The 7,553-nt window shown below is 32.1% G+C and overlaps 1 protein-coding gene across 13 annotated transcripts in view; it reads right to left on the reverse strand.

Moving 5' to 3' along the window:
* Window positions 1-7,553, reverse strand: part of LOC106869124 (sorbin and SH3 domain-containing protein 1) — a 482,929-nt gene that overhangs the window by 362,196 nt on the left and 113,180 nt on the right. Inside the window, exon 1 of one of the 13 annotated variants that reach the window (XM_052968341.1) lies at window positions 3,062-3,080. The exons of the other annotated variants lie outside the window; for them this stretch is intronic. The gene's annotated coding sequence lies outside the window, so the exon portion shown is untranslated. Of the gene's footprint in view, window positions 1-3,061; window positions 3,081-7,553 lie in introns of those variants that run through there. 13 annotated transcript variants of the gene reach the window in all.

The raw sequence follows: 7,553 nt of genomic DNA on the forward strand, positions 1-7,553 counted from the left end.
ATATATATATATATATATATATATATATATATACACACACAAGGTATATATTATATATACACAGCAAAAGTAATGCCCTTTTTTGATTTATTAACTTTTATTGAACAAACATAAATTACAGTATTCTTTCTTTTATTCTTTTACTTGTTTCAGTCATTTGACTGCACCTGTGCTGAAGCACCGCTTTGAAGGACCTTCTTTTTTTTAAAGCATAGTACTTATTCTATCAGTCACTTTTGCCAAACCACTAAGTTATGGGGATATAAACACACCAACACCAGTTGTCAAGCAGTGATGGGGGGACAAACACAAATACACACATACATATATATATCACACTTTCTGATCAAAATATAATCTTTGAGATGCCAGTCCTTAAATCTTGGGTGCATTCAGGTGGCTTTATATTTATTTTTCTGCTTAAACAGAATATTGGTAACAACCAGATTATTCTCAGTACAAAACATCTAAAAGAACTACTACATTTTTATTACATGGGGTTGAGAGGACTTCTTTGTTTTGATGAGGACATGGTAACTTCTCCAAAATATGTACTAAGACAGAATGTACCTAGTACACTCTGCAAAGTAGCCAACGTTATAAAGGGTCTAAAGCCATAGAAACCAAGCCCAAAATAAAATATATGAGCAAGATGAGAGTTTCTGATCCATGCAGTAGTGCAGTAACTTTGAGTAAGAACTGATTCTGACTGGTAAAACTTGCCCAACCCAGATTAGCATGACAGTAGATGTAAAATGATGATGATGATGATGATGATTTTATATATATATATATATATATATATATAATCTTAATATTTGTCTATCTAAGTGTAAGTTAGCAAGAAATAGTAAGATCACTAGGCTGAATAACTTACAACAACTAACTCAGTACTAAACTACTTCAAGTTTAAATATCTCTATTTGTCAATATTACATTTCATTGCCACCACCCCAGTAGTGCAAGTAGAATAATTATCACTAAGATCTATCAACTATATCCTCCTTCCTCGAAACAAAAAGGGTTTTATGCCTTTAAGCCAAGCCAAAACAAAAAAAAGAAACATTATTTGTCTGTTGTCTGCTGAATACAAAGGTGTAACAAGATTCAACTGAATTCCTAGACATGACTATATTTAGCAGCAATGCAGAACACCGATCCTACCCAGTTTGTTATTGATAAAATATAGTGGTTTAGGGGGAAAAAATGAATTAGCAATGAATATATTATATAAGAAGCAGCAGTGAACATGTAATGAGAGGAAGGTGTAGGGTAAAAATAGAGTTTATCTCCTTTCCCCATCACCTAACTAGAATATGAAAGAAATATTTATGAATGAAAAAGTCACAACCAGCTAATGTAATGTGTATAACAAGTAACTAATATTTTAATAAGTGATTTTAGTGTAGAATATGTAGTGGTAGGCTGACAGAAACAGTAAAACCACCAAGACAGACAGCAAAGGAAAAAAAACTAGAGACCCATGAAAATAGTGATGGTCTACATTGGTTAAAATAAGATCCACTTATTAGCCATGACGGGAAAGCACATTATGCCATTTCAAATAGGGCCCTTCTCTGGAGAATAAATACCTCATAGTATAGGTTTCCCTCACTTCAAATGCAGTCAAGGTTCACTGTCTTTTATCCTTCAAGGATCAGCAAATTAACTACTGGTGTCATATAAGTGACTGTACTGTCTTAAAAACATTGGCCTTCAACTTTGCTACATTTAGAGTATAGGGAGTTCCATTAACAAACTTCCATAGAGATGATACAATTAGATGTATGAATGCCTTACAGCTTAGATATTATAACTGTGTACTGTGGTCGATTCAACCAACTAGTTTAATTTGAGTTAGTAAGAATTTTGGGAAAGTGATGAACATTACTCAGTTGTGTAACTGTGTAATTTGGTACCAAAGTAAGTAATTATTATAATAGGATAATTAACACCAAGGTGCAGCATTAAAAAATCATTGAATAAAATCCATAGGCAAGGGTTAATCTTAACTGGTATGATTTGTATCTCTTCACTCCCTTGACAAAAAAAAAAGACATTGGTTATTGTAGTAAGAAACTCCTAAAAAGTTGGGATGATCATAGCTGAGATGCTTTTTTAACTTAGGTTTGCTTGATCAGAATTGACTTTGGGTTAAATAACAACAACATAAGATGTTATTATGTCTTTTTTACTTTCTATCATTCCTCCTCTCTCTCTCTCTTTCTTTTTTTTTTTTTAGTTTTCTCAACAACACATATTCCACATTAATAAATAAATAAATAAATAAATAATAATAATAAAGTAACAGATATTACAAATCCCATGATGAAATTTTCTGTTTTAGAGATACATGTAGACCATCCTCTAATTTAGTTATATTTCCAAGTATTGCAATGTTAAACAGGTGTTACGTCAAGAAGTAGTGACTCATTATTTAGAACTAATCTGAGAGGAAACTAATGGAAAATTTTAAACATTTTTACACAAGAATACTAACAAGAAAAAAAGCTACTGAAAAAGTTACTGAAACAAAGATAAACTAGAATATGTAACATATGCCATGGGTACTGCTGGAACAAGGTGAGGTGTTGAGCCATAAACTGATACCCATTTAAAGTAAGTTAATATTAGAACATCCCAAAAGAGGCAAGCTGGCAGAATCATGAGCACACTGGGCAAAATACTTAATGGTATTTCATCCGTCTCAACATTATGAGCTCAAATTCAGCCAAGGACAACTTTTCCTATCATCTTTTTAAGGTCGATAAAATAAATACCAGTTGAGCATTGCAGTCAATTAAATTGACTTAGCCCCTCCCCTGGAATTTGCTGGCCTTGTGCCAAAACTTGAAACCAACATTAGAACATCTCTAAATACTACATTACAAATTAACAGTCATCTATTAGTGCTACATTACAAATTAGCATGTTAATTATTTGAAAGTTGCTTGAATTAAAGTATGTTACAATATATAACTAAAACATTTCAAAGTGAAAATAACATCCTCCCTTAAATCTGTCTGAGAGAACAACATGAGAATGTGGATGAAGTACCAACCAATTTGTTGAAATCAGTCTTTACATGGTTGCTCAAACTGCTAGGAATATCAACCAAATCTTTACTCTGTACTCTGCTACCTTTAAAAAACAAACAGGGCATATTGCATAATATAGTCAGACTATTTTTGGAATAATGTGTTGGTCATGGCTCAATCAGGATTAATCTCAGACCAAACAACTAATTGAAAAGTTAACAGTTTGTTGTCTTTAGCAAAGACATTTATTTCTCAGAATGGACCAGTCCATTGTGCTCAAAATAAATACAGGAGAAAAGGAACAACTACCACTGAATATAAAGCAACTTTGTAAAATTGAGAAATGATTTGTTAGCTTGAAGAGGTATATTCAACTCCATCTAAAAGTATAGAACTTTTTAAAGTTGATTTGCATTAAAAATGATAAATGATAGTAATTTACTTGAATGATTTGCCAATAACAACACATTTCTCTGAAATCTTTATTTTCTTTCTTTCATTTGAGAAGAGGAATCTTTAGCCAACTTATATAAAGTAGTAATACAATATCTTCTCTTTTTGTTTTCATTCATTGACATTATCTTACATATTTTGCTTAACTCATCACCTGTATTGCTTGAAGGATTTTGCAAACATTTCTCTCATGATAAATGAAGATGAAGTCTTCAGTGACATGCCAACAAACCCAAGGGATCACAAGACAAAAAATAATCCATCCAACTTTCAGAAAGAAAGTAGGATCTTTCTTAGAATTAATGCGAAATAGAAAATAGAAGTTAATAAGAAGAAAAGAGAGAAATGATAGAAAGCATTTTATATTCCACTTTATCGGACAAGGGTTAATAATAGGTTTAGTTCATTATAAAATTTGCAAGCTCTCAATACATATAATCATAGAAACAAGCTCTCAATACATATAAACTGAAATAATAATAGATTGAAACAAGGTATGCAATTTGAAACAAGATGTACAACAATTTGAAACACGCACACACAGGGTTTGCATTGTCAATATATTTATTTCTGATAAAATCTTATATTTAAGAATTACTATTAATCCTGCAATATGCATTCTATTACTTTTGCACAAAACACTGAACAGTACTTGCTCAAGATTTCCAAGCCAAAGTACAAAATTATTAACATTATTACACATATATGAGATTAACAATAGCAAAAGTGAATGAGGTAGAGAAAAATAAAAGCAACTGGCTGCAGACAAGTGATGCTGTAAATATCAATTTCTGCCAGATCATCAAAAAAACACAAGTAAGATAGCTACTTACTCTTTAAGATTGAAACCTATATGTAGAAAGTCTATGAATATCAGCTAACTTTTACCTCAGAAAAAAAATAACCTACTTCTGACTGAGTGATCAGGAAGTAAATAAGCCTATACAAATACTAAAAAAAAAACACTGTAACATTAAGACAGAAAGATATAGTTTGAAATTTGACTATTAGTTATAGCTAGTTGAGTGACTTCATAGATGCTTTGTTGAGGATTATGAGAGTCTCATCTGGACTCTTAATCTCTCCACAACAAATGACAAAGAACAAAACAGTATACTTTGCATACATACCACAGCCACTGATCAATTATACAACGAAGCAAAAATACTAAGAATGAAAAAGAGCACTGTTTATTACTATTGTAAACTCTACTCCCCATAGTCCCTACTGCTAGTTACAACTACTCAATCCTAACAATCAGTCATATCTTCAATACCTCATAACACTACAACAATAGCAGCCTAAACATTCTCTCTTCCAAACAATGTAAATATTTAAAACACATATACACAAGTAACTTCATAGCTCCCAAACCAATAAACGAGTCTGTGTGTAATCACCTGACCTCCTAGAAAAAGACATACTGTCTGATAGAATGAAAGAGCACATTAGATAATGTGGCTCTACATAAATTTATAAAGATAGGATGGGCTTTTTAAGTACATGGATGTACTCAATAAAGATCATCCTGGGTCTTAAATAGCAACAATATCATTAGTTTCCAAAACTGTACTGAGATAAACACCACTTAAGACAATTGAAGAGAAACTAATTATCAAGCTCCAACCAAGTTTCACCATGCCCATCACTGCTATGATTAACTAAACAGAAAGACAGGCAGGCAGACAATGGAAAAGAAATAAAAAGATTAAAACTGAGGAAAAAGTTGGGAGCCTAAACAGTTACACTTCATACTGGAGAAATGGGATATCAGGAATAATGGATCTCACACCCTAATCACTGGACCATGGTGCATGGGAGAACTAAATGATAATAAAACACAACACTGACATTTTTTCTATGCTGTTAGTTAATAGAACTTTCAGTGAAAGATCCATATTTGTTTCACAAAAAAAACAGCTTTAATAAGAGTAAGCAGCCATATCAAAATCTTTATACTAATACAAGTATATAGCCTAATCTCAAATAGCATATACCCGAATTTCAATTTGTTTTCATTTCATTCCTTGTAAGTTAGAAGAGGAAAACAAAGCCCATGAACTTTGCATGGCTCCTAGATGGATGAGGTTTTTATGTGGTTGAAATCTAATTGTCAAATCTGTAGCAAAATTTTGGGTCCCAGTTTGAATGCTTGCAACAAAGTTGTCTACACTAAAGGCAACCAAGGACCTGGTGGTGATGATCAACTCTAACAATTATATTTCGTATATGTGTATCGTTGGAATTAATGGTTTCTATGGGGTGGGGTCTACAAAGCTGAGCTACATTATGACACATATAGAGATTAAAAAAAAAAACCAAGTCAATGTTTTGGATCAGTAGTTAACCCTTAAACAGCAAACATCATAAATTTAGATTTCAAAAATTTTACCTGGATATGACCATCATCAATCAATGCCTAAGCATAAGCAGCCCTTGTTGAGGGGAGAAATCAAATAGCAAATAGAAGATTTTTACAGTAATAATGAAATGTTTTCTGACTTTTCTTCATCATCAGACAAAGTAGATGATGGTGACAATCCTCTAAATAATAAAAGTAATGCTTCAACTTGCACCAATTTTTCATCATTTGTATATTCATTTGGCAACAACATGAGAATCTCAAATGAATTTATGCCTGTGCCAGATATGCAAGGGAAAGTGAATATTTTATGTCATTTTTCAATAATGGGACTGTAAATTTTCATAGCTTTTGTACTTACTTAAAGTGAAGATAGGTACAAAAATTATCTTGAAGAAAGAAAAGATATTTTCTTTTGTTGTTTTGCTCATTCAGCACACACATTCATGGAACCCTTTCCTGCTGTTTAAGGATCAAAGGGTGTTGACTTCAAATTAACTACAGGAATCTCATTATGTAACTTGATCAATGCACTTAGTAGTAGGCAATACAATTCACCATGATGTCACAAATAAGTTGCTGAATACTATGGGATTGTTGACTTCGATAGAGCTCCCTCCTATCCAAAGGCATGATTATTGCTCAAATACTGCACACCAACGAATTGGGACTAAGTATGTCAAAACAAAAGAAAGAAGTCATCTTGTGCTCTCCTTGGGCTTTAGAAGGGAGTTATATTTATCATATGAAGACAAAATTTTTCATAGTCTTTACAAACAAATGAATTACATATTTTGCCAACAAGCCAACAAAGAAGCCTCTACATGAGCACTTCACCTGCTAGAAATAGCAGTGAAAATCCATAAAAGTCATATGTTGTCATCCTAAAAAAAGGGGGAAGATACACTGGATAATGTAGTCATTGACATGGTATGACTGAGAATAAGATTGGTTGGTCATGGCTCAAACATCCTGACCATATATTATCTTGATTGATCAGAGCTGGCCAAGGGTTAAACAACAGTATATTCTGATATAACTGACTAACTGATACTTTTACTCTGAAACAGGAAGGAATGAAAAAGATTAAAACAACAGTAGGGTTTAAGCAAATGGAAACAGAGAGGAAGCCTCCAATGTGATACTCAATCCCAGTCATTTCCATGGCTGACCTTCTAAAATCATGATGGTCATATGGCAAAGAGTTGTAAAAGAAAACATTTAATTACCGTATCTGTTTCAGCAAACAACTAAAATAAGTTGAGCCACCTCAGCAAGTAAATCTACAGCTGTAGATTCACTAACAAAGTTTCATTGAAAATATGGTTTTTTCAAGCATACTACTACATTATCATATTTGATAAACAATATCAACAATCAAAAACAAAAATGAAACACTTCCTTAGTAGGCAGAAGTATTATCGTCATCATGACTTTATACTTTGGACAGATAGTAATATGTAACTAGGAAGGTAACTAAGTGTTCTATATTAAAAATATAAAAAAGCAGTGAGAGAGAAAAAAAATTTATTTCATTCTATAAACTAACCAGCCAGTGTAACACCACCCACCTCCAACTCATTACTATCAAAGCATAAAATCTTTTTCTTTTCTTGCCTTTTGTTCCACAACAGATATTTAAGTTTAACAATGTATGAAAATAGTATATATATTTTTTTTTTTTTTTTTTTTTTTTTTTT

Source organism: Octopus bimaculoides, chromosome 5, assembly GCF_001194135.2.
Source record: "Octopus bimaculoides isolate UCB-OBI-ISO-001 chromosome 5, ASM119413v2, whole genome shotgun sequence".
In the NCBI taxonomy this organism is placed as follows: Eukaryota; Metazoa; Mollusca; class Cephalopoda; order Octopoda; family Octopodidae; genus Octopus; species Octopus bimaculoides.